We start from the raw sequence: 7943 nt of genomic DNA on the forward strand, positions 1-7943 counted from the left end.
CCCATTGTCCTCTTTCTATATGATCTTCTCTCTCTCGAAAGACTCCCCTTCGTGCTACGAAGACCACGTTCTCACTAGGTCTGTAGAACAAATATCCAAAGGACTTCTGTGGGTAACCGATGAAAATACATCTCTCACTTCGAGGTTTAAGCTTGTCGTGAGTCTATCGTCTAACGAAATCTTCACAACCTAAACCTTGATATGTGCCAATGAGGGAACCTTACATGTCCACGTCTCGTGAGGTGTTTTGGAAACCTTCTTAGTTGGGACTAGATTAAGAATGTGGGCGGCAGTCTTTAAGCCATATCCCTAGAATGAGGTTGGAAGTGAAGCTCAACTCATCATGGAACGAACCATGTCCAACAAGGTCCAATTTCGCCTCTCAGCCACACCATTAATTTGTGGTGTCCTAGGAGGTGTCAATTGTGAAACTATTCCATATTCCTTGAGGTAGTCATGGAATTCGATACTAAGATACTCACCACCTCTATCAGATCTGAGCATCTTGATCTTCCTGCCCAATCGATTCTCGATTTCTTGTTTGAACTCTTTGAACTTTTCAAAGGTTTCTGACTTATACATGATTAAGTAGATATATCCATATATGCTATAATCATTAGTGAAAGTCACATAGAATCGATTTGCAGCCCTTGCGGTGGATCTGAAGGGCCCACACACATATGTATGTATGAGATCCAACAATCCTTCACCTCTTTCACAAGAACCAGTAAAATGTGATTTTGTCATCTTTCCAAGCAAACAAGACTCGCACTTATCGTTTGACTTTAAGTCAAATGATTGGAACACTCCATCCTTTTGGAGTTGGGCAATGTGTTTCTTGTTGACATGTCTAATTCGACAATGCCACACACATGCTTTGTCTAAACCATTAGACGAATCAATTTGCAAAACACTATTACCTAAATTGTCTACAACCATCACAGTTTCATACACGTCATCACAAGGTGAAGCTTAAAAATAAAATACACCATTTTATAAGCATAAATAGATCCATTCTCATTGTCAGAAGAATATCTAAAACCTTGTTTATATAAAGCATGAAATGATATGATGTTTCGTGTCATCTCTGACGAGTAGCAACAATTATTCAAATCTAAACACAACCCACTACTAAGCACTAAGTTATAAACTCCAATATTGGTGGGACCAAGCTGTGTTTTTCTTTTCCTTTTTTGTTGTTGGCTCAAATGGAGCACTAGTACCGATACTTGTATATTTTTATACAATTTATACAACTATGAGCTGTAGATGGTAGACTGTATGATAGGTAGCCCTGGTGGGTCCCACTTTGGTCCATTGTGTGAGTGTCTTTTCTTGAAAACTTTTGACCATGTAGTTTATGGTATACTATACACTGTACGCTCATTTTCCTTTTTTATCGTCTGATGATAGACAAATCTAACATGGCCATTCTTGTGTAATTTTTATGAACAACATTTGAGTTATAACTTGTAACTTTCAGTTTTGTACTAGGCAACACATACCATTTCTTCTACCTTTTTTTCTTTTTTACCAAGCAATAAAATGTAAATAGGTAGGGTAAAATTTTGAATTCATTCTTTCAAAAGTATCTGATGTATCTTGGGGAAAGAAAAAATCAATTTGGGGCTTCTGAGATATACAAACATCAAAGTTGTGTTTATAGGCAACAACTTCAAAGAATGATACTAGCTGCTTTTTTTTTTTTGCTTTTGTTCATTGAGATGAGACAAACATATGCACTTCTCTTGTATTCTTAATAAGATTTGTACAACTTATGAGCTGTAAACCTGACCAAAATTTGAGGTTGGGTTTGATCTGATGCATTTTTCTATATGATTTTTTTTGGTCAAAGAGATATGTACATTTTTCTTGTACATCCTATTACCCTTTGTACAACCATGAGATGTGAGTGGTAATTTTCGAATTTCGATAAATGAAATTGGTAAATATTTGTGTTTTGCTGAGTTTTATAAAATATACAAGCTTTATAGTTGTATGTACAAACAATAATTCAAAGAATGGGGTTAGTTCATAGAAAATCACAAACTAAAAATGCTTTTTTTAAATGACATGAACTGAAAAGAGTTTAAGAACTCATAAAACTTTCCTTCTTCCTCATTTTTTTCGAATAAATCACGAAAATAAACTGATAAAAGAGATAAAAAAAAATTCTTTTCTCCTCAACTTTCTAAATTGGTCACCAAAATATGGCGAAAATTGGTCTGAAACACTTTTCTTATGCTTGAAAAACGTTTTGATTTGCTAAAAATGGGTTTTGTTGGTCATATGAACTGAAAATTGTGTAAAAACTTACGAAAACTTCTGTTCTTCTCAAATTATTGAATAAAACACAAAAATAAAAACAAATGATGGGTAGAAGCTCATAGAAACTTATTCTCTTTCCAACTTGTTAAACAAGATACCAAAGCATAAATGAAAATGGATCAAAGAAGATATTGCAAGCTTGGAAAGTGTTCAAATGAGCAAGAAATGGAGCAGATTTAGAGATCTGAGGGAATAAACGAAGCAGATCTAGAGATATAAACATTTGGGAAGCAGATATGAACAGATCTTGGCGAGAGTCAAATGGATCTGAACAGCTGATGATAGAAACGAACAGATCTGAGCAACCCGGAGGTGAAAACGCATCAGATCTGAACAGATCGGTGGTGAAATTAAGGCTGAGACCAAGAGATGGCAGTTATTCGTTCTTGGTCCTATGGATGGCACCAACTGTTGTGACATCTCGCCGGGTTTTCGAGTCTCGAGTCTTGGATTCGGGTCGTAGATCCGGGTCCGATGCCGTCAATGTATTCCCGACTTGGTACCTAGCAAGAACCACAACAGAGCATTAGAGTTGCTCGAGGTCCGCAGCCCCGGAAGCAAGCTCCGACGATCAAGTCAGATTGGTGAAGATGATGAACGAGTTTCTCCTAATCTGAGAGAACCCCTTTTATGTGTGGGTTATATGATTAGCCATGGCGGCTGTGTAAAGGTTGAGAGAGAAAGGAGGAACCCTCTAGGGTTTTTTCTAGGAGAGAGAAGATCCCCTCAAAAGGTGGAGGACATGTTCTATTTATAGGGGACCATTAGGTCAGAATGGCAGTTATGTATTTTCCTCTTGGAATTAGGTCAAATGGAAACTAGGTCAGGCCTTGGGCCCATTCAGTTTAGGCCCAGCTAGCAAGGAGTCGGGCCAGGCCTCCAGAGGTTGTCAGTCGAGCACCTAGAGGTCGCCATACAAGGTTGTCGCTCCAGATCTTGAGGTCTGGACCATGCTAAATGGGCCATGCCTTAACAAGTCCCCCCAGTCCGATGTGATTCGTATGCGGTCAATGACATTGGACTAGACATAGTCAAATATTAACAATGCATCAAGGAGACAAAAAGAACGATCGAACCTCGACCACGAGAGACGTGCTGTTGTGCGATGGGCTTATGGGGCACTGGATGGCTTAATACTCTTTTCTTCTCGGGAGTGTGATCTGATCGATGTGATGCAATGTAGTTCTTTCTGGTAAGATGATGCAGAGCGTGGCTGCTAATGATGTTATGTAGCTTCGCTATGCGGCGGTTGTGGTGCCAAGCTCCAAGGTTTGTCGTAGCGTACTCGGTCCATGATTCCTTCATTTAGTCACTCGTGAAAGATGTTCATGGATACACCATTGAGGAAAACGTGTGTGCTCCGACGAGGGGAATGAGATCCACACCCAGCACCTTGTAGCGGGTTATATTTCTATGCCCAAGGGGGAACTTGGACTGACTGGTCAGCAATGTTGTGACAACCGTCAAAATTTGTGACAATTCTAGATTTGGATCAACTTAGTTGCACATATAGGCACGACATATACAAGACTTAGTAACTATAAGCTAAGTTATAACCTACTAGAAACTTGGAAACAATAAGAAACAATGGATAGTGTACTTAGATTTCACTTTGATACGTGACTTCTATAATTACTTAAACTGTGATAACTATTCAAATTCGGGTCATTCCTTGACTTGAACACCTTTACATGAATCATATACACACATCATGCACTTGACCTAGTAGTAGAAATTAGGTTCGAGTGTCATAGGAACTTAAGTCAGAGTTGAAAACTAGGACTAGTATACTTGATTCTTCAGTTTCACTTGAATCTCGGAATCACTACATAGAAATGCCAATAAACCGATAAAAATAAATTACAAACATTATTTCTTACTTGAATAAGAGCTAGAAAACCCAAAAATAATTTGAAGTCTCAAAATTCAAGTAATTTTGATATCCAAAGATTTAAAAACTCTCAAAAACCCTAAATGCCCTAAAAACCTAAATTTATAAAATTTAACCTCTAAAATTCAATTAAAATAATTATGAACCATAAAATATCAATTTAACATAATTAAAATTAGGAAAATATAACCAAGGAAATAAATTTTAGGTCATTACCAATTACCCTTAATTTATAAGCCAAAAATCAAGGTTTTATGGATAAAAGCTAGGTTAAGTAGTATATTTTATAAAACTTTGATATTTTTATAAAAGATTTAAATTTTATAAAGAGAAAAGAGAAAGAGAGGGTATTACATCTCTTAAATTCGGATCTCTCCTACCCATACCTCTCTTCCCAAAATCATAATCACATCCCTCATTTCCCACACTCCACCTTTCTCTTTCTCTCTCTAAAAACTTATCTCTCCCTTCTCTCTAAAACTAACGAACATAGGAGACAAATCTGTGGGAGAGATTTAGCCAGTCCATATGCATCTTTATATTTTGGTGGCCGATTTTGGTCATGGGAAACCCCAAAGAGATGACGAGAGAGATGAGATATCCAGAAAGATATAATCTCTCTTTTCTCTCTAAAACCCCCACTCTTTCTCCCTCTCTCTAACCCACGAAAACAATCAGTCAAGAACATCATTTTACTCAAAAATATTCAACATCTAGTGTTATACATCAAGCTAAAATCGAATCCCTTACATTTCCTTTACTTTACCTTCAAAGATTTCAATTTTTCGTGCATATCATCTGCTCCTACCCCCTTTCTAATGAAAAATCATGAACACATACACATACATACGATTTTGATGATGATGGTCGTAGGATTTCACCCAAAAACAACATGCATGTTGTAAATGGTGAAGTCTCATGACCAAAACCTAAGTCAAAATCAACATAATGCACTTTTCTACAAGTTTTGGTGGAAAATCACCACATGTACCATAAGTTTTCTTTCAAAAATGACTTTTAAACATTTCAAACTCATGAATGGTCTTCAAACCAACATGCATGTGATGATCTTCAAGCTTATATGCTAGATGATCAAAGTTTGTTGTTAAAAGCTTTCAAATATGTTCATAAAGGATTTATTCCCAAATAAATATCTAAAACTCCTTTCTGATCAAATCTGATTTTTCCCAGAATCTCACCAACAAAATGAGAATTTCAGCAAATTTTCATAAGATAACTTAATTCTCTCGAACTTTTATAATTATTGCAAGAAAATAAATCAATAATTCACATAAATCACTTTTTGCAGTCAATAAATTCTGAAAAAATTCTGATATTACCCATACACTGATTAAAGACGTTCCATGAAGTTTCATGCATTTATGTGACTGTCTTCTGTTGATTTCGAATTTATTTTTTTGAAAAGAAATAAATAGTAAAATTAAGTTATAAATGTCCAAATCCATATTTAATGATTTTCTCATCTTATGGACATCATAAAGACTACATGTACAAATTTACAGATTTTCCCATGAGTATTTCTTATTTTTCCCGATTTAATGAAGGTTTAATGGGTTAAATCAGTAATAAATAGCTAAAATTGTACCAAAATTATAAAACGTTACCAGAATATCTTATAATACATATTAATCGTGAATAAAAAGTTTAATGAATTTATCTTCTTGTTTATTTTTTCATGAATTAATATTTATTTCTGAGAATAAATCAGGTAAAAATAGTTAATCTGTTCTAAAAATTTCAATAAATTTCCATAAAATCTTGTATTCCCGTGTAACCACAAATATAAAGTTTGGGTAGTTTTCTAAACAGTTTAGTATTTATTTTTATTTTTAATATAATAAATACACAAAAATCATAAAAACAAGTTATGTTGTTCAAAAACTAGTTTTGATATTTTTCCTAGTTTTTATACATCAAATAACAATTTTACAAAAGTTTTGAAGAATTATCGAATCTTTTGCTATTTATGCTATATTTCCTACATTAAATACATATAAATCCAAAACTCGGACTCCATTATATGAAAATCAATTTTCGTAATTTTCCCACCTTATGTACAATGTATATAAATTTTACAAAAAGTTTGGTAATTTTCATTTACTGTTTAATAATTATTCACGAATTAAATCTTATTTAAGTGAATAAAACAAATAAAAAATATAAACTATTTGGAAACCAACTTTTATATTTTTCTCAGATTTTGTTTGTCTAATAACACTAGTAAAAAAATTTGGGAAATTTTAGAAACTTTTTTCTAATTATCTCTATTTTTGTTAGAATAAACACACAAAAATCATAAAATTGGGTTAAACTGTTTAAAAATCAATTTGAGTATTTTTTCCTAGTTTATATATATTGTATAACAGTTTTTAAAAAATATTGGGAATTTTTATTAACTGTTTATTATTTTTCATGATTTTGTGATGTTTTCAATGAAATAATGGTGGAAAAATAGTTAAACATATTTAAAAATCATGAAAAATTACAAGAGGGTTCTAAATTATAGTTAGAACTAAAATGTAAATTTTGGAAATTTTTAGAACTGATTTGATTTAGTTTTGGATTTTTAGCTTCTAAAGCCTTTCCAAAAGTGCTAAAATGCATTACAAACAATAACACAAAATGGGATTGTCACTTGCAAATGTTAATAAGTCAATTAGTATATGGAAATCTGAATTTTTAGAAAAGTATTTTCAACTTATACAAAACCTAACTTTGACACAATATTGGCATAATTCTATTGTAGAAGTTAAGTATAGTAGTATTAGATTTCGATTAGAGACTTATTAGTGTATAACATCGTTGTAGGAATCGGTAGTGGTATAAGTGGAACTTAGTTCAAGGCATCATTTGCATCATCTCAAAGCATTGTGAGTATTCATGCCTTCCCCTATTTTGGTTTTTATGTTTTGGGGTGGAAAAGCATGTCCGAAAAACTATGTATTGTTCGTTGTATTTAAATTGATTTGTATCAAACATGATTGCTATATTTTGTTATGTATGTCTATGCAACTTGAAACATGAGGCCTTGTCGTCTTAAGTCCTTTCCCTTACACTTTACTTCAACTATTAACTCTTTGAGCCAATGGTCATTGTGGATATCGCTATTAGGAATTGACAACTCCTCACTCGCCCGATTGCTAGAATGCATGATACCATATTAATCTATGGAATGATAAGCATAGATATTGATAGGGCATCAGTCATAGGCTTGGTTGGGAACTCATTGTTTGCTCATATACGTACAAACTAGCTCACTTATTATAGCAACGAACTTTGTTTCTTATTATAGCAACGAACTTTGTTACTTTGTTTCTCATTATAGCAATGAACTCTTATTACTGGAAACTTATATGCTTGTTTTATCAATGAAATTGTTTGCTCCTTGTAACAACGAACTTGTTTGCTCATCATATCAATGAAACTTGTTACTCGTTTTAATAACGAACTTTATTTCTCATGAGAATATGAATGTTGCATCTCATTTGGGCAACGTACTTTATTCATCATGATGACAAAGAACTTTGTTTATGCAAACTTATTTACTCATTTTAGCAATGTACTTTTATTTATGGAAACTTTTATCAACATTTTGATTACGATTCATGAAACCAATATTATTTTTAATCTGTGAACTCACCAAATATTTCGGTAGTTGACCGCTCATTTTACATGCTTTTTCAGGAATCATCTAGTAAGAGGC

Source organism: Lactuca virosa, chromosome 4 (assembly GCF_052849685.1).
Source record: "Lactuca virosa cultivar CGN04683 chromosome 4, Lactuca_virosa_CGN04683_v6, whole genome shotgun sequence".
Lineage (NCBI taxonomy): Eukaryota > Viridiplantae > Streptophyta > Magnoliopsida > Asterales > Asteraceae > Lactuca > Lactuca virosa.